General features: G+C 39.0%; 1 non-coding gene across 1 annotated transcript; it reads left to right on the forward strand.

Moving 5' to 3' along the window:
* Positions 1-20910: 20910 nt before the first annotated feature.
* Positions 20911-21017, forward strand: LOC121231701 (small nucleolar RNA R71). Its single transcript, XR_005929757.1, has one exon. It is a non-coding gene; the product is annotated as a small nucleolar RNA R71 (small nucleolar RNA).
* Positions 21018-21235: the final 218 nt, after the last annotated feature.

Here is a 21235-nt window from a genome sequence, read left to right on the forward strand (position 1 = left end):
CATTAGAAACAAATGGAATAAGTATTGAAGCTTTGTATAGGGAGATATCTAAGTCGTAATACATGAAGGTCAGAGTAGTCAAACCCTGAAATAGGGGAGACTTTAACTAATAAAATGCACTAATTGGCCCGACCAAAAATTCTAGAAAAAAATTAGTAAATATATGTATGAGTCTAGTTTCAGGAAAAATTTACAGAATTGGATTTCTAGTTTTGGAACTCGAGATATGATTTTTAGAGTGACTGTGATGCAGTTAGCCAGCTCGTCTGGAAATTTTAAAAATGAATTGTATGAGCGGTTTAAGTAAGGAATTAAGTCCGTTAGCACCTCGTGTCCGACTCCGGAAACGGTCTCGGGTACTGGGTGTTACATTTAATTGGTATCAGAGCTACGGTTTAGTCGATTCTAGGACTACCGTAATACGTAGGGGAATAGCTATACATGCCATTATGTGTTTATCTGATAGTGTGGTGATTTCTGACAGTTAAAAATGTGTTTATTTATAGTAATGGATCCTAATCCCAACCGAGCGGTAGCTGATGATGTTGAGAGTGTAGCGCCTGCTCTCGCACATGGGACGATGCTGGTTAACTCTCAACCTATTGCTAGTAATCAGAATGATGAAGCTAGGCAGGCTTTTTATAGCGTGATGAATGATTGGTTCAATCAGTATATTCGAACTAATACGGCTGTCCCACAACCCCCACCCCCGACTAATACAAACCCTGCACCTGTAATATCTCTTGGAGATGACCCGTCGAGGTTGAACAAGCCCCCGGTTGATAGGATTCGGAAGCATGGGGCTACTGAGTTCAAGGCTACTGACAGTGATGATGCCGAGCAGGCTGAGTTTTGGCTTGATAATACCGTTCGTGTGTTCGATGAATTATCGTGCACACCTGATGAATGTTTAAAATGTGCTATATCTCTGTTACGTGATTCTGCCTACTATTGGTGGAATACTTTGGTTTCCGTCGTGCCGAGAGAACGGGTTACTTGGGAATTCTTTCAAACCGAGTTCCGCAATAAATATATCAGTCAAAGATTCATCGATCAGAAACGAAAAGAATTTCTTCAGCTTAAGCAGGGTTCTATGTCAGTTACTGATTATGAGCGAAAGTTTGTCAGACTTAGTAGATACGCTCGGGAATGTGTTTCGTCCGAGGCTATCATGTGTAAAGGCTTCGAGGACGGGTTGAACGAAGATATAAAACTGTATGTTGGCATTCTTGAAATTAGAGAATTTGTAGTACTTGTTGAACGAGCTTGCAAAGCCGAAGAGCTCAATAAGGAGAAAAGAAAAGCTGAAGTGGAAGCAAGAGAATTTCGTAAGAGGTCTTCGGGAAAGCCCTTTCAACAATCATCGAAGAAATTTAAAAGTGATCCAGGCCGATCTAAAGACACTTTGGGCTTTTCCAGAGGAGATCGTGATCGACCCCCTGTGAGTACGCGAGTCACTTCGGTTGCTAGTGTTGGAAATGATCGTCGGGACAGGACGAAGTGCCAGTATTGCGGTAAATGGCATTCGGGGAGTTGTAGATTCCATGACCGCTCCTGTTATAAGTGCGGATCAACTGACCACTTTATCAAGGATTGCCCGAGACTGTCTGAACAGAATGTAAATCAGAATGGGAAACCGGGTGCTACTACTGCTCGAGGTAGACCATCTAAAAATGCGGGGAATGCTAGTGGCGGTCAGAGAGGATCTAGAGATGTTACCACCAGATCTGAGGCTCGTGCTCCTGCTAGAGCTTATGCTATACGTGCACACGAGGATGCTTCTTCGCCTGATGTTATTACCGGTACATTCACTCTCTTTGATACTGATATGATTGCTTTGATTGACCCTGGTTCTACTCATTCTTATATATGTGAGACTTTAGCATCCAGTAAGACTTTACCTGTTGAGTCTACTAAGTTCGTTATTAGAGTGTCGAATCCCTTGGGTCATTATGTGCTTGTTGATAAGGTGTGTAAGAAATGTCCCCTAGTAATTCGATGTTCCTGTTTTCCGGCCGATTTGATGCTTTTACCATTTGAGGAATTTGATGTTATCCTCGGGATGGATTGGTTGACCGTACATGATGCATTTATAAATTGCAAAAGTAAGACCATCGATTTGAGATGTGCAAATAATGAGATAATCCGAGTTGAGTCTACTAATTGGAACGGATTACCAGCAATAATATCCTGGATGTTGGCTCAAAAATATGTGAGAAAGGGGTATGAAGCGTATCTTGCATACGTACTTCATAATAAAGAATCAGAAAAGAAACTTGAATCGGTACCAGTGGTTTGTGAATATTCAGATGTTTTTCCCGAAGAATTACCGGGGTTACCACCTGTTCGGGAGGTAGAGTTTGGCATTGAACTTGTACCTGGGACTACACCGATTTCGATAGCTTCGTATCGTATGGCACCAACGAAATTGAAAGAATTGAAAACTCAGTTGCAAGAGTTGACGGATAGAGGTTTTGCTCGACTGAGTTTTTCACCTTGGGGTGTACCAGTATTATTTGTGAAAAAGAAGGATGGAACCATGAGACTGTGCATTGACTATCGTCAGCTGAATAAAATGACAATAAGGAATAAATATCCGTTACCGCGTATTGATGATTTGTTCGATCAACTGAAGGGAGCCTCTGTATTTTCAAAGATAGATTTGAGATCGGGTTATTATCAGTTGCGAATTCGAGATTCGGATATACCCAAAACTGCTTTCAGAACGAGATACGGTCACTACGAGTTCTTAGTGATGCCGTTTGGGCTCACTAATGCCCCTGCGATATTTATGGATTTGATGAATCAGATCTTCAGATCGTATTTGGATCGGTTTGTAGTTGTGTTTATCGATGATATTTTGGTCTATTCGAGAAATGAAACCGATCATGCTGAACACCTGGGATTAGTGTTACAGATTTTACGGGATAAGCAGTTATATGCTAAGTTCAGTAAGTGTGAGTTCTGGTTAAGAGAGGTTAGCTTTTTGGGTCATGTGGTATCTGCATCGGGTATTCGAGTTGATCCGAGCAAAATTTCAGCCATACTTGATTGGAAGCCTCCGAGAAATATTACTGAGGTTCGTAGCTTTTTGGGACTTACCGGTTACTACAGACGGTTTGTAAAGGGTTTCTCGATGATAGCCACACCAATAACGAAACTACTTCAGAAAGATGTTAAGTTTGAATGGACAGAAAAATGTCAGAAAAGTTTCGATCAACTAAAAACTTATTTGACTGAAGCTCCAGTACTAGTGCAGCCCGAATCAGGCAAAGAGTTTGTCATTTACAGTGATGCATCCTTACTTGGGTTGGGTTGTGTATTGATGCAAGAAGGTCGAGTTGTAGCTTATGCGTCGAGACAATTGAAGCCACATGAGAAAAAGTATCCAACCCATGATCTCAAACTAGCTGCCATCGTATTCGCTTTGAAAATATGGCGACATTACTTATTTGGTGAGAGGTGCCATGTATTTTCGGATCACAAAAGTCTCAAATATTTGATGACTCAAAGAGATTTGAATCTACGACAAAGACGTTGGCTTGAGTTTTTAAAAGATTATGAGCTTGTCATTGATTATCACCCGGGAAAGGCTAATGTGGTTGCGGATGCTTTAAGTTGTAAATCACTGTTTGCTTTACGAGCGATGAATGTACACTTGTCCGTTCTATCCGATAATGTGTTAATAGCAGAATTAAAGGCCAAACCATTGTTGATTCATCAAATTCGTGAAGCTCAGAAAGTCGATGATGAATTGGTTGCAAAACGGGCTGAATGTGTTTCGAATATGGAATCAGAGTTTCAAATTAATGATGACGATTGTTTGAGGTTTAGAAGTCATTTGTGTGTTCCAAGAAATTCAGAACTTATCTCGATGATTCTGAACGAAGCTCATTGTAGCCGAATGTCAATTCACCCGGGGAGTACGAAAATGTACAACGATCTGATACGTCAGTTTTGGTGGCATGGTATGAAACGATACATATCCGATTTTGTTTCGAAGTGTTTAATATGTCAACAAGTGAAAATGGAACATCAAGTGCCTACAGGTTTACTTCAGCCGATCATGATACCTGAATGGAAATGGGATCAAGTCACGATGGATTTTGTATCTGGGTTGCCATTGTCGGCAAGTGAGAAAGATACGATTTGAGTTGTTGTTGATAGACTGACTAAGTCGACTCATTTCATTCCCATACGTACGGATTATTCACTGGATAAACTAGCTGAATTGTATGTTTCTCAGATTGTAAGATTACACGGGGTACCTATTTCTATTGTGTCGGATAGAAATCCGAGGTTCACCTCGCGATTTTGGAAGAAATTGCAAGAAGCTTTGGGTACCAAGTTGCATTTTAGCACCGTTTTTCATCCCCAGACTGATGGTCAATCCGAGCGGATAATTCAGATACTCGAGGATATGTTAAGATGTTGCATCCTTGAGTTTAGTGGTTCATGGGAGCGGTATTTACCTTTGATTGAATTCGCTTACAACAATAGTTTTCAGTCAAGCATTAAGATGGCACCTTACGAGGCTTTGTATGGTCGTAAATGCCGTACACCGTTGTTTTGGACCGAGCTTAGTGAAAATAAAATCTTCGGGGTTGATTTGATTAAAGATGCTGAGCAGAAAGTAAAAGTAATCCATGAAAGTCTGAAAGCAGCTTCAGATCGTCAGAAGTCGTATGCAGATTTAAAGCGAAAAGACATTGGATATCAAGTCGGAGACAAAGTGTTTCTTAAAGTTTCACCTTGGAAAAAGGTGCTCAGATTTGGCCGTAAAGGCAAATTAAGTCCGAGATTCATCGGGTCGTATGAGATATTCGAACGAATTGGGCCAGTCGCATATAGATTGATTTTACCCCCTGAACTTGAAAAGATTCACAATGTTTTTCATGTCTCGATGCTTCGACGTTATAGATCCGATCCATCGCACAGAATTAATCCATCAGAGGTTGAAATTCAACCTGATTTGAGTTATGAAGAAGAACCGATTCGAATCCTAGCTTGCGAGGTGAAAGAGTTACGAAACAAAAGGGTTCCGTTAGTAAAGGTGTTATGGCTCAAACACGGAATCGAAGAAGCTACTTGGGAAACCGAGAACTCTAGTAAAGAACGATACCCAAATCTATTTACCGGTAAGATTTTCGGGGACGAAAATTTCTTAAGTGGGGGAGAATTATGACAGCCCTAAATTGACCCTAGTCGGAAAGTGGTTTCGGGACCACGAAACCGAGTCATAAAAATAATTAACAGTCATATTTGATGGTTATTATATATGAATATGCATGTGTGAAAAATTCATGCTTAAATTTTGTATATAGTATGTGAAATTTATTAAATAGGACTTGTATGAGAAAATTTAGAAATGTGCTAGGCAAATGCTAAAGTGGCCTATTAATATATGTTGGAAAGTGCTTGTACTTGCATGTCAAATTAGCCAAACTATAGGTAGTGGCCAGCCATGCTACAAATTATATAATAAAATATGAATTTTCTATTAACTTTAATTAGCTAAATGGCATAATATCATGAATTAATGAAAAGAAAATATAGAAAGTGGGTGAAAACAACAAAGTGTTCACCTTGTTCATTCCAAAAGGCCGAAAGTGAAGGGGAGTTGGGAGGAAAGGAGCCATTCGACCATTTCAAGTCTTCATTAAGGTATGAAATTCATGTTTATTCTTGAAATTTTAGATAAAATTGAACTAGCTACCAAGTTCTTTAGGTAACCCATGTTAGGAATTTTGATTTTGGGAAGACTAGAACTTTCAGCCATAGTAGCTATTGAGGATTTAGGTTTTTGTTTCATGTTAAATTGGATGAATCTTGGTGTATGGGTGTTTGAACTAAACTAATGATCAAATAGGTGCATAGATACAAGTGGGAAGAATCGGCTACTAAGTTTGATACTATTGCCGAATATGAAAATGATATGCTTGAGTAATGCATGTGGTTAGAGTTGGTAAAATGAAAAGAATGCTTAGAGGTGTTATAATTGATTAGGTGTTAAATTAAAAGCTGCTAAAATTTTCATTGTTTTAGCCGAATATGTGTTTGTTCAAAGAAGGAATTATTGAAGAATGTATATGAACTTGGCAAGTGAATTCGGCTTAGTACATAAATGATGTGAAAATTTTGGAATTTATTTTTGATTATGTGTATGTATGACCAAGTATAATCGGCCACATGAGTAAAATGAGTTTGATATGTGATTGCCGAATGTGACTAACAAGTAAACATTATTGGTAAAAATATTGAATACTTCTACTTGTATTCATTAAGCTCAAGAGCAAGGGGGATCAAAGTTAGATCAGGGAAAGGAGAAAGCAATAGAGTAATCAATCCACAACCGTTTCAATATACCGAGGTAAGTTTTTAAGTAGGCTCTTCTAGTATACATAATTAAAGATGCCTATAAGAATATGGTAAATGAATCGAAATTTTTGGTTGGCACTTGAATAAAATTGTTCATTAATTAATGTGGGTATGCGATTCATAGTGAGGATCATTTGGAGTTAAGCTGTAATGGTGTTATGAACATGTGAATTTGAGTATAACTTTGGAGTTGAAATGTGAATGATGATATGTATATTGATAGAATCTATCCGGACTAAAGGTCCGCAGGCTACGACCTGAAAAAAAATATAACCGGGTTACGTCTCTAAGGCATTTGTGCGGGTTATTATAATCGGGTTAGGTCCCGAAGGCATTTGTGCGGGTTATTATAACCGGGTTAAGTCCCGAAGGCATTCATGCGGGTTATTATAACCGGGTTAAGTCCCGAAGGCATTTGTGCTGGTTGTTACTTCCGAGCCAAATTTCGAAGGTATTTATGTTTGGAAAGGTGTGACTCTGTCGTAATAATTCCGATTAATGTGCTCATAATCCCTAATATGACCATGTATGGATCGTATATACATTGGAAAAATTTGGTACAGTGTCAGTTGTGATTACATAATCGAATAATGCTCTTCCGGCCATTTCTTAGGATTATATGAAGTCTATAGCTCACTCGAGCTACATGAAATTGAATCAAATGAAATTTAGTTAAGTTTGACTTCGAATGTATAAACCTATTGATAATAGTGTCAATTAAAACGAATACGTGATCTTGTGCATAGGCATTATTTATCCTTATGAATGCTATTTCTTTTGTGTTTTTGTTTCAAATGAGTTCCTTACTTATAAACTTACTAAGCAACGAAATGCTTACTCTGTTGCTTAATTTCTCTGTATTATAGATTTTGTTCGTCAGCTATTGGACTCGGAGATGTCAAAGTCGAAGTCATCCACACTATCTAAGCCACTTTTTGGTACTCTTCAGTTGAACTTGATAATGGCATGTATAGGGCTGACCATTGTTGTTAATTAAGTATATTTTGGTAATGTATATTCGTATAGCCATGCGAAAATGGCTTGTATAATTTGAGTATAACATTATGATCATTTTGTATATATTGTCTTATGATATGGTTATTAAGTGGTGTGGAAATGTTTGGTAATGATTAGCCATTGGAATGGCCAATCATGGTCCTATTGGTGCTACGTATGTCATGGCTAATCGTGATTATACTTGGAAATAATGTATGTCAAATTACTAGTTGATTTATGGAAAACTATGAAATAGGTAAAATTTACCTTAAAATAGATGCTGACAGTGAATTTGAAAAATCACTAAAAATAGTAGAAATAGAATTAAATAATGAATAAATTATGTAATCTAATCTTGATGAGACTATTTTCATATGAAAGAAACGAAACGACCATATGAGCCGTATTTTATGAGATGTTTAAGTTTTCGTGAAACAGGGCCAGAGCGATTTCTAGATCCCCTGTTCTGACTTTGGAAATTCACCATAAATTAATCAGAGATAATTAGAAGTCATGCTTTATATGTACAGATTCCTTTTTGAGTCTAGTTTCATTAGAAACAAATGGAATAAGTATTGAAGCCCTATACAGGGAGATATCTAAGTCGTAATGCATGAAGGTCTGAGTAGTCGAACCCTGAAACAGGGGAGACTTTAACTAATAAATTGTACTAATTGGCCCAACCAAAAATTCTAGAAAATAATTAGTAAATATATGTATGAGTCTAGTTTCAGGAAAAATTTACGGAATTGGGTTTCAAGTTTTGGAACTTGAGATATGATATTTAGAGTGACTGTGATGCAGTTAGCCAGCTCGTCTAGAAATTTTAAAAATGAATTGTATGAGCAGTTTAAGTAAGGAATTAAGTCCGTTAGCACCTCGTGTTTGACTCCGGCAACGGTCTCAAGTATGGGGTGTTACATTATGCGTGCTGATAATGTAGAGTGTTGATATGGATTCTTAGGGTAAGTGGAGTCTACCAACTTCGGGTAGCAGTAACTCAGAGCTTGGGACTGAGGCACTGGCCGAGTTAGTAAGGAAAGTGGGAGAAGAAGTATTGGAGACCAAGGTTAAGGAAATTAGGGAAACGCTTCAAGCAGGGTGCTTAGAGTGTAAGAAGAGGAAGGATTCTAGTTCTCAAAAGACCGAGCCTCATTCTGTGAAACATGTTAAGACACGACCAAACTTTCCAACCTGCAAGAACTGCAACGGGCGTCATCCGGGTGAATGCCATAGGAAGACAGGAGCATGCTTTAGAGGTGGATCCAAGGAGCATCGAGCTCAAGATTGCCAAGCTTATTTTATTTAAGTGTGTGTTACGAGCTGGATGCATACTTGATAGATGTTTCTTTACTCTGGTAATTAGACGTTCTGGGTTGTACTAAGAATTATTTTTAATTAGAGTGCGCAGCAGAAGCATAGTGGTTTGACTTGAGTAATACGGTTAGTTGATAGTTTGAAATTTCGAGGAGAAAATTTCTTTAAGGAAGGTAGAGTTGTAACGCCCCAATTTTTGGGATTTTCAGGATTTCTGTAATTTTCAATGAATTTTAGAAATACTGTGTTTCAACTGTCTGGTGTGGGTCTGAGTATGTTGGTGGGCCTTTAAAAGGCCCAAGAGTAAATTTAATTCGAGGCAATTCCTGAATTTTAATTTTGGAGAGAGAGGGTTCTGGCGATATGGGCTTTTAAAATTGAGGTGGTAAAATAGGACACAAAAAGATCTGTGGTAAAGTGGCAAGTGGCGCCACCTAGGTGTTTGGGGAGTGACGTGTGGATGATTAGGGGGAGCCAAAGTTCAAGTCACAAGGTAAGCATGTTGTTACTTTTATTTTTGTGTGCATGTGCTGGGCATGTGATAGAGCTTAAGTGGAAATTCGGCTAGGGCTTTAAGAAGGTTGGGCCATGGGTCTGAATGGCCATTAGGGCAAGCTTTATTTTCTTTTTGTTTTGTTGAATTAGGGTTAGCCACCTATAGCCTTCACTTTCATTCTATTCTCTTATCAGTGTCTCAAAAAGCTGAAAAACGCAAAGTTAGATCTCCTGAGTGTCGAATTCTTCCTTCTCTTCTCCTCTCTTCTTTTATTTTATTTTTCTCCTTCTTTTCTTCTCTGGTCGAAACATTTCTACCATTCTACTCATCTCCTCTTTTTCATTCCCATTCTTTTCTAAACCTCTATAGCCGATTGCCATAAATGCTGAAATCTCGAAAGTTATTTCTTGTGCCGATTTCTTCTAGTCAAAATCCTCCTATTTTCTTCATCTCTTTTAGCCAATTTTCACATCCTCTAAACCTCAACCCCTGTCAGCAATACCACTGCAAAAACCACCATACCAAATCATCTTCCTCTTCACAGTTCCAAAAGTAGAAAACACCATAGTTTTTAGGGACATATAGCCGAATCTTTAGATCTCTAAGATTCGATTTCTGCTAGTGTTTAAGGGCTGGATCTGCATGAGATCTGAGTAGAAACTGAACTGGAATGGTTTTGGTTGAAAGAACCTGAGGTAGGTACTCAAATCTATTCTTTATTTCGGGTTTTAGAAAGCCAAAATCCCTAAAGGCATAGAGGCTGTCGATTGGAGCTTAAGGCTCTTAGGGTTGTAACAATTCATTTTTTTTGGTGTTAGTGTGATCCAGAGGCTACTTATTGAAGGCTTGGACAAGTGGAACGACTAGATCTAGATCTAGTCTCTAGTTTTGGCAAAGGTAGGATCTCAAGGGCCATAGGTATTGATGGCCGATTATGGTAAGTAAGTTTATGATGGTTGCCATTGTATTTTGGATCTGATATGTCTAGTGACGATTGTACGATATCGTGGGAGATTTCGGTAGCAGTTGTCGCAAATTAGGTGTGTAAACGACACCCACTCATAGACTAGATCGGCAAAAGCCGAAAAGTCGAAATGCCGAAAAGTCGACATTTTGTGAACTTGCGAGTGTGCGAGCGCTCATGAGATGGTTTGGTTGTTAATTTTGGTAATCTCAAGCGGTATGATTGCAGAGTGTTCAATTTCATGCACTTTGGTATATTTGGGCTTAATGGGCCAAAATCGGGTTAATGGGCCAACGAGCCCAATTCGGTAAAAATGCTCGGTAAGTGTTTCTGTTACTGTGTTAATGGCTGTAATATGAGTGTAAACCCTAAAATAGTTAAATTTACTAAAATACCCCTAAGTATGAAAATTACCATTCTACCTCTAGGTGCAAAATTACCATTATACCCCTAGGGTTAATTTTGACTGAAATGCATGATATTCTGATTCTGTTTGTTGTATGCCATGACATATATATATGTTGCATGGGATATGGGTTATATTGATGGAGGAAGCGTTCTGGTGGCTCTGCCACAAATATCTGATCTGGTAGCTCTGCCGGAAATATCTGTTTCTGGTGACTCTGCTACAATATCTGTATCTGGTGACTCTGTCACAATATCTGTTCTGCCAGCCATGTTGCAAATTTTGTAACGTGTAGCGGATGGGTGGGTCGAGTAGTCTCCCCACATAGTCTAAGGTTGGCATGGGGGTGTATACGGATGGATATAGGTTGGGTTTTTTGCATACAAGATATATCTGTTCTGTTTCTGTTATGGGCCTGTGGGCTTCATTCTGAATTATGTATAGGGCTAAGGCCCAACTTAATCTATTTTTGTGGTTTGAACTGATCTGGACTATGGTTGGGTTATTTTACACACTGAGTGTTCCAAACTCACCCCTTAATTTTATCTGTGCAGGTAACCCCCAACCATAGTGGACTTGGAGCTGAGAGGGATTTGAAGTGGCCACATGTTTTGCAAGCTCAATTTCCTTTTTATGACTAGATTAGTTTCATTTACTTTAATTGCTTTGGGTTTTAAGTTGTAATAAGGCCGCTTTAATTATTTTTAATTGCTTTAGTATGATTATTAGCTTAGGTATGATATGGATTTAAATGTTTGAAATTGAATAGCTCTAGGGCGCGTTTTTAAAAGAGATTACTTGATTTCAAAATATCATGAAGCAAGAAAAAGCTTCCGAAATGAAAATGTTTTCAAAAATTAATAAGAGTTTTCAAAGGCTTAAAATGAAATGGTTTTTCCTGAACAATCATTTAGTTAAAGTGTGGCAATGGTTGTGTGCATGTCTAGGAGTGGATCCGTGGAGAGCTTGGTAGTCTAATAGACTCACCTCCTCTTTTTTCGGCATCCTACCTGGTGCACAGCTTCCATTCACTTTAATCTATAACGAAAATACCCTTAAATTACTAAGAAAGATTTTAGATAAGACATGACCTATACAGTAATGCTTCAATGTGACACATCAGATTCGGCCGTAATGTCTGGGTCGGGTTTGGGGTATTACAGCGATTTCTTGACACAATTGATGATTGTTCTGCAGTGTCTGATTTAGAGGATTTAATCGTGGAGAAGGAACTCAACTATGTTGAGGATCCATTAGAACAAATCTTAACATCAGACCCTCAAAATGATGAAGAGGAGGATGAATACTTAGCTTTGCTAGAAGCTAATCAAAGGGGATTTAATCCATAATCCTATTTTGAATCTTTGGAGTTAGAGAATAGAGATTATGCCCAACCAAAAGCATCAATCGAGGAGCCACTTAAATTAGAACTCAAGGTACTTCCTTCACATTTGAAATATGTTTATTTAGGTAACTCTTCTACTTTGCCTATGATTGTTTCAGCAGAATTAACCAGTGAGCAAGAAGAGAAACTAATCCTTGTATTGAAACAATTCAAGAAAGCTATCAGATGGACCATAGCCGATATCCGCAAAATTAGTCCATCTTTATGCATGTACAAGATTATCCTGGAAAATGGTGAAAAGGGGACAATTGATGGACAACGAAGACTGAACCCCATCATGAAGGACGTAGTCAAGAAAGAAATCATCATGTGGTTAGATACGGATATAATCTACCCTATCTCTGACAGTTCATGGGTAAGTCCGGTCCAATGCGTACTGAAGAAATGACGTATCACGGTCATTGAAAACGAGAATAACGAGTTGATACTGACTAGAACGGTTACGAGATGGAGAATTTGCATCGATTACTGGAAGCTAAACAAGGCGACTAGGAAAGATCACTCTCCTTTGTCATTTTTGGACCAAATGCTGGATAGACTCGCGGGGTGAGACTATTATTGTTTTCTTGATGGATACTCGGGGTATAATCAGATTACAGTAGCACCAGAAGATCAACACAAGACAATATTCACCTGCCCGTACGGTACATTTGCATTTAGGTGCATGTCATTTGGTTTATGTAATACACCTACTACATTTCAAAAATGTATGATGTCTATTTTTACTGACATGGTTGAGAAATATTTGGAAGTGTTTATGGATGATTTTTCAATATTCAAAGATACATATGATGATTGCCTAGCCAATCTAGCCAAGGTACTAAGGCGAAGCAAAGAAACAAACCTCGTACTCAATTGGGAAAAGTGTCATTTCATGCTACGAGAAGGTATTGTTCTAGGGCATTGGATAACGAGACATGGAATTGAGGTAGATAAAGAAAAGGTAGATGTTATTGAGAAACTCCCACCTCCAACATCTGTAAAAGGTGTTAGAAGCTTTTTGGGCCAGGCCAGTTTCTATCGAAGATTTATCAAAGACTTCTCCAAAATTGCGAAACCCTTATGCAAATTATTGGAGAAAGACACGATCTTCAAATTTTATGAGTTCTTAAGAGCTTTTAAAGATTTGAATGGTCGACTAGCTTCGGCACCCATTTGAACTGATGTGTGTCGCAAGTGACTTTGTGATAGGAGCTGTCATGGGCTAGCGAAGGAATAAAGTTTCTCATCCCATCTACTACGCAAGTCAGACTCTGATAGGAGCTCAACTGAATTATACGGTAATAGAGAAAGAGTTATTTGCTATTGTGTTTGCTTTTGACAAGTTTCGATCTTATCTTGTAGGTACCAAGGTGATTGTCTATACGGACCACTCGACAATTAAGTATTTACTTGCCAAGAAAGATGCTAAGCCGGGACTGATCTAGTGGGTACTTCTACCTCAAGAGTTCGATCTAGAAATTCAAGATCGAAAGGGAAATCAAGTAGCAGATCACTTGTCCGAATTGGAGCCACAAGAAGGGAATTCACCACTTATACCAATTCAGGAGACATTTCCAGATAAACACATATTGAAGGTAAATTGATCGCGTGATTTCGTGATAGGTTTTAAATATTTATAATTACTCATTCTTAAACTAACTATTATTGCAGTGTAGGCAAGTGTGCCTATCGAACAGTAGTATAGTTTTAGCAAGACCGGATTGACAACCCAAAGGAACTAAAAGTACTAGTAATGACTGTCTTTTTATTATCTAGCCTAAGAATAAAGAGGTTTTTATTTCAATTAACTGATTATCTAAACTAAGAACGCACAGAAAAAATAATTGGGGAATTGCTTTTGGGAAAAATCGATTGACTTAAGACAATACCTAAGGAAAAATCCACCTAGACTTTACTTGTTATTCTGGCTCCGAATCGGATGATTTATTCATTCAACTTGTTCCGTAGAGATCCCTAAGTTATGTTATCATCCCTATTCGAGACTAATAACATTTAATCCCTAGATTGAATAACTGAGACTTTTCTCTAATTAACACTCTTGGGTTGCATTAACTCGACCTATGGATCCCCTTATTAGGTTTCACCCTAATCCGGCAAAATCTTGTCACCCTATGTCTAGGTGTGCAATCAACTCCGCTTAATTATGACAAATGTACTCTTAGACAGGGTCTATTCCTCCTCTGAATAAGAGCATGTCTTGAATCAGTATCCTGGGATATCAAAACAAGAATTAAGAACACATAATTAAGAACAAGTTAAATATTTATCATAGGACTCAGAAAATAATAACAAGATTCGTCTTAGGTTTCATTCCCCTTAGGTATTTAGGGGTTTTTAGCTCATAACTAAATAAGAAAACATCTCAGAAGAATAAAGAATACAAAACATACTCCTAAAGGAAAATTGAGAGATCTTTAGTCTTGATGATGAATTCGGCTTCTAAGATGGATCAATCGGCTTCCTTGGAGTAATTTCGTACTCCCCCTTCTCCGCTCCATTTTCTTCCTTCTCTAGGGTGTATTTTTAGGCTTTGGAATTCCTATAAGCCTTCAAAATTAGCCTTTTTCCGAATTGGACTCAACTTGGGCTCGGCAGGGACACGCCCGTGTTCAATTACTTCAGGCCGTGCTCGAGCCTGCGAAATTGACACGGCCGTGTGGTCTACCCGTGTGAGGAGGTCCAGGCTGTGTTGATTTCTTACCTTGGCCTATTTTCTCCATTTTTGGCCCGTTTCTCGTTCCTTTCGCTCTCCTATGCTCTCCTAAGTATAAAATAAGAAATTAAAGCATTAGGAGCATTGAATTCACCAATTCTAATGAGAAATCATCCATAAAATGCATTAAACATGGGGTAAAAATATGTATAATTGATGGTTTATCAAATACCCCCACATTTAAGCATTTGCTTGTCCTCAAGCAAAATTCTCAACTCATAATCAAAATAAATTCTTCTCATCTTATAATTTCTATCGATAATATCTCAGAATAATCCATAGGTAATCATACATTGAGAATTCAACTAAAAGAACATAAACATTTCAAACATTCCAAGTTGAGTATTTAATCATGCAAACATAGGTGTCTCTCCGCATCTAAGTAATTACCCTTAATTCAGAATATCACAGAGTTTCACATCCTCACTAAAGATTCACTCAAATTACTCGGGGTGTTTAAGGACAATACATGAAGCACTCAATAGTCAATAATGAAAAGTCATTACCATAGGTTTGCATGAAAATCAAATCTCCACTACTATAATTTAAGATGATACATCAATCAAAAGGTCTTTAGAGGGTTGTAATGAGGCTTGGTTAGGGGGTGTGGTCACAAGCTGAAAGAAAGGGCTAGAATCAAAATTGAATTGAAAAATTACCTAACTAGAAAACGAGTTAATCATTACTTGCGTACAACAGAGCTTCTTCTCAGACTATGGAATTTAACTTTTGAAGCTTACAAATAGAAGATCACTACTAGTATGTATACATTTTTTTTAAGAACAAGTTAAAATAATATAGACTAACTATTAAGAACAAAACATAGCTAAGCAATCCATTCAACTCAAATCTCGACAAAAATAGGGATTAATTTAGGGGATTTTAACAATAATGGGTTAAAGGTTAATATTGAGTTTAATACAAGGAATGGCTTGTTAGGCTCAAATGGGTTTACTAAGGGTTAATCGTGGAGGTAGGCTTTTCATGGCATGAGTGGGTTAATCCTAGGTGCCTTAATCATTTTGATATATCAAATCAAATGGTGTGGTCTTGACATGCATAATCGAGCAAGTTCTAGAATAACAGTTCAATACTGACGCACTTAAAGCAATAATAAAAGTAAGCATGGAAGGATTAATAGATGCTCAAAAGGCTCAAAAATCTCACAAAAATTATGGCTTTTTTATGTTTAGACTCGTGAATTCAAATTCAAAGTAATACCTAGACTTGGGGAAACAACCAATAATTTTAAATTCTTAAAAATCAACTCATCATGCTTGATTCTCTAATGTCTTAAAGTTTAAACAATCAATGCATAAAGGCCTATGTTTTAATTCAAGATATATCAATAAAAATCATAAATCAATTAAAATTTATCCTAAATATGATATGAAAGCTTTTCAAGAGAACAAGGCAATCATTTAGGGATTTTTCTGATAATGAAATAAATACCCCCTCCACACTTAAGATGTACATTGCCCTCAATGTACAAAGATAGATATTAGAGTGTAAAAATAAGATAGGGAGAGAAGTGAAACTTCCTGTATGATGAATTCCTCGAACTGGAGTTCTGGAGAGGAATTGGTTCGAGAGTGGAGGAGGATACTCCGACGGTCGTAGAGGTTCATTAGGCCATAAGTCCTGCGCTAAAAGAATATTATCTCTAGTGGTAGCTATGGTCGTGGGCGAGCAGGACATGGCAGTCGTGGAGAACCTTTCCCGGTGGAGGTTTAGTTCCTATGTGATGATGAGCTTAAGAGCTTTATAGAACTGTGATAAAATCAGGAACTTTTTAAGGGATATTAGGAAGAATAATTACTCAAAAAGAAATAACTGAAATTAATAATTAAAAATAAGATTTCTAAAATCTAATAAAAATAAAAAGTAGTTTCAGTAAAAATTAAAAACATAAAATAATAAGTAAATATTTTTAAACACCTTCATCGCTGGATGGTTCGCGAGGTGGGACTGGCGATGAGATGTGGAGGTGCTGACAAATCTGCTGTAGAGTAGCATCAATGTTGTCAAATCGTTGAAAAAAATGTTGCTCGAATCGAGTGAGGCGCTCAGAGATGTCAGCATATGAAGCCGCCACATGAACTGGACGAGAGGGTGGTGGTGGCTGAGTCAGTGGGTCCTCGTGCTGTGGGGGGACTTCATCAGGAATGTCCTCGTAGGCCTCCTCCTCAATAGATTGGGCGAGACGATACTGGGGAGGGTAGGTTCCTCAGCGCCTCTCGATCATCCTCATGCTAAGCATGCTCGAGATGCCTTGTGGAGACATCTGGCCAATGAGGGTGAAGGATGATTCTTGGGCCGCGGTGTTGAGGAGCCCGAAGTGTCACGCCAGTCGCGTCACGTAGTGGCCAATGGAGATGACCCCCTTCCGATGCCGCTCCGTCTAGTGCTGAATCACAAGGGCGATGAAATAGGCGAGGTCGATGACATGCCCTTGCGACATGTACCATAAGAAGTAGATGTTGTGGGTGTTGACGACGCCAGTGCTCTCTCGCCTCCCTGTAATCGTATGGGCTAAAATAGCGTGTAAGTACCTCAGGGATGGTGGGAGAACTGATGCCTTGGAGCGGCTAGGATTGTAGGAGGCCGTGCTAGGGGCCAAAATGTGCCAGCACTTCGAGGGAGAGAAATGTATGTGGCAATTGAGAGCATGTAGTTCATTCTCCTCATTGAACTCCTCCGTGCAGCACCAAACTCTGGGACGCTTAGCTGGTGGATTAATCCGCCTAGGCGAAATTGAACCGTGCCGGGATCATCGTAGTACGTCATTACGGTCTGAAGATGGAACGTTGAGCATAGTTCCATCGTGAGCTCAAGGTATGTCGACTCGATAATCCCAAAGAATAGCTCCCAAAGGTCGGTGGTTAGGAGGGCTCGAATTGAATCAGCCAACTGAACCTGTTCTACAGCAGCCCAGTCGATGCAGCGACCCGCAATTAAAGGTTGGGCCCAAAGTATTTGGAACAATTCTTCCTGGGGCCCTCGAGGGAACTGTAGGAGAGGTGACGAAATTCTGCGGCTGGACCCGTTGAAGAGGACGCTCCTTTCCTCTTCTTTGAGGCAAGTACGGTGGTTTTATTTCCTCGTGAAGACGACATCAAAAGCATGTCATATAAAGAATAATAATAATAGGTAAACGAATTCGAAAAAAATAAAAGGCATGAATTTGGAACTAATTATTTCAGCCAATACTATTAATATGAGGCACACTCAACCACAATAAAAATAAGAATGAGAATAGAAATGTAATGGGTATGAGGTTTGCCTAAACTCAATTTAACATGGGATGTATGATAACTAACTTAGGAATGCAAATTAAATGATAGACATTGGCATGGTAATAGCATGAGAATAAACATAGTAATGTCGTGGGTATGAGGTGTTCCTACTAACTTGATTTAACACAAAATGTATGATAACTAACCTAAGAATGCAAAATAAATTATAGAAAAATGAAAAATAGTTCAAAACATATGAAGTTTATGTTGATAATAAGCATTAGAAATAAGTACAATAGAAGTGAAAGGAGTAAACAAACGCTAAGGGAAAGAGATTGGGCGTCAAAAATGAAGTGGGAAGCGGCGCACAGGCGTGGCAAGGAGGCCGTGTGGAGTTGCAGCGGCTAGGGTTAGGGTTTTTGAATGGGGAAGAAAGTGAATAGTGTAGGGTATTTATAAATTTTGGGCCACACGGCCAGGGCACACGCCCGTGTTCCCCAATTTCAGCCCGTATGATTCGCGAATTTCAAATTTGGGTGCGTCTGAGATTTAGTACACGCCCGTGTTCCTCGGGTGTGTGGGTTTACACGGCCGTGTCTAGCTTTGTTCGCTTCTCCTACACCCGTGTGTGCAAGCCCCACGCCCGTGTTAATTTAACAGGTTCGACCATGGGCGTTTCGAACGCCCGTGTTGTTTTAACAGATTCGCCCACGATTCTTCCACACGAGCGTGTCGCACGCCCGTGTTGTTTTGGAAGGCTTAACCACGGCTATATCGCACGGCCGTGGCATTTAATCATAGCCCGTGTTGGGGAAATCTTTTGCCCTGTTTACACACGACCTTAAGCACACCCGTGTGCTTGGCCGTGTCTCTGTGGAAACACCTGTATTCAAGATTTCTATTAATAAGTTAGGAGTTAAATACCAAAATTTAAAGAAATTAATATTTTTAGTGCTCGGGTTGCCTCCCGAGAAGCACTTATTTATAGTCTAAGCTCAACTTACCTCTCCAGTCAATGGTCATGGTGATTTGAGGAGTTTATACTCCTCATTCCTGCTATCAATCTCATCAAAATAAGGTTTTAATCGAGTGTTGTTTACCTTAAAAGTGCCGAACTTGGGATGACTCACCTCCACCATACCGAGTGGAAAACTACTGAGTACCGTAAGAGGGATTTCCTGATTCGGTGTGGTAGTGACAATGTAGGGATCTGAGGCATCTAATAAGACCTTATCACCAACCTTAAGTTGATTTGGAGAGGTATCGGGCTCGTTTTGGCGTAGTTTTAGTTTGTCGGGTGTTCTTGGTTTGTGCGTCCGCCATTCATCGAGTTCCTCAATTTGTAATCTTCGATCTTCATGAATAGGTCCTCTACTGGTGCTTGAGAATGACTCATGTGCTTTCTTCAAACTCATTTTTTGCAAAAATAGGTTGCACCATATTGTCAGTTTTAGTAGAATGGTTTAAATGATCACCTTAAATTCCTGATATGTTGCCAGAATTGTGAGCTTGAAGGGTGATTGTTTCGTCTCCCACCAGTAGTGTGAGTTCACCTGTGCCAACATCAATGATGGTTTTAGCAGTTGCTAAAAAGGGCCTTCCTAAAATTAAGGGAGTGTTGCTATCCTCTTCTATGTCTAGAACAATAAAGTCAACAGGAAATATAAATTTATCAACTTTAACTAGCACATCTTCAATAATACCTCTAGGGAATCTTATATTTTTATCTGCTAATTGAATGCTCATCTTAGTCTGTTTGGGTTACCTGAGACCTAGTTGCTTAAACATTTGGTAAGGCATGACGTTGATACTAGCCCCTAGATCAGCTAATGCATGATTAACATCTAAACTACCAATTAAGCAAGGAATAGTAAAGCTCTCTGGGTCTTTTAGTTTGTTGGGCAGTTTATTTTGGAGAATGGCCGAGCAAACTGCGTTCTGCTCCATATGCGACTCCTCGTCCAACTTCCGCTTATTTGCTAAAAGCTCCTTTAAAAATTTCATTGTATTTGGCATCTACGATAGAGCTTCAATAAACGGTAAGTTAATATGTAATTTTTTTTAAGAGTTTAAGGAATTTACCAAATTGTTCATCTAAGCGTTCTTTCCTTGTCGCGTTGGAGTATGGCACACGAGGTTTATATTCGACAGTTACTAGTTTGTTTGTATTTTGATCTACCTCACCTTGACCTTTGCTTACCACAGTTTCTTGCCTCGGTTCTGGTTCAGGCTCAACGACTCCTTCACCTTAAATATTAATTGCGTTGAGTTGTTCCCTTGGGTTAGGTTCGGTATTACTTGGCAAACTACCTTGTGTTCGTTAGGAGATTAGTTTGGAAAGCTGGCCTATCTAAGTTTCGAGGCTTTGGATCGACGCTTGTCGATTTTTAAGTGCTGTCTCGGTGTTCTAAAAATGGGTTTCTGACACTGATATAAACTTTAAGAGCATCTCTTCAAGGTTTGGCTTCTTTTCCTGTTGGTAGGGTGGTTGTTGGTAGCCCGGAGGATGTTGTGGTCTTTGATTTCCTTGACTGCCCCACGAGAAATTGGGGTGGTTCCTCCAACCTGCATTATAAGTGTTACTATAAGGATTGTTTTGAGGTCGAGGATTATTACCCATGTAGTTTAATTGCTCGTTATCCATGCTGTGGCCATAAGGTTGGTATTCTGGATGGTTTGTTCCACCGCTACTTGCTTCGTACTGCATTACTGGGTGAACCTGTGAAGAACTAAGAAAACCTTCAATCTTTTTATTCAAGAGTTCTACCTGATTAGAGAGCATGGTGACTGAATCGACGTTATAAATGTCGGCTGTTTTCGTTGGCTTTGTTCTCATGAGCTGCCACTGATAGTTATTCAGTGGCATCTCCTCTATAAACTCATAGGCATCTTCCGGTGTTTTATTGTTGATGGTTCCGCCCGTCGGTGCGTCAACCATTTGTCGAGTCGAAGGATTTAAACCACTGTGAAATGTTTGTACTTGGAGTCAAAGCGGTAACCCATGGTGAGGGCACCTTCTCAGAAGGTCCTTGTATCTCTCCCATACATCGTAGAGTGTTTCTAAATCCATCTGTACAAAAGAAGAGATATCATTACGTAATTTAGCCGTTTTAGCCGGCGAAAAATATTTTACTAAAAATTTTTGGGTCATTTGTTCCCAAGTAGTAATTGACCCTCGTGGTAATGAGTTCAATCACTGTTTAGCTTTGTTCCTCAATGAAAAGGGAAACAACCGAAGACGTATGGCATCATCAGAAATGCCATTAATTTTAAATGTATCGCATAGTTCTAAGAAGTTGGCTAAATGAGCGTTGGGATCCT

This window comes from Gossypium hirsutum, chromosome A06, assembly GCF_007990345.1.
Source record: "Gossypium hirsutum isolate 1008001.06 chromosome A06, Gossypium_hirsutum_v2.1, whole genome shotgun sequence".
In the NCBI taxonomy this organism is placed as follows: Eukaryota; Viridiplantae; Streptophyta; class Magnoliopsida; order Malvales; family Malvaceae; genus Gossypium; species Gossypium hirsutum.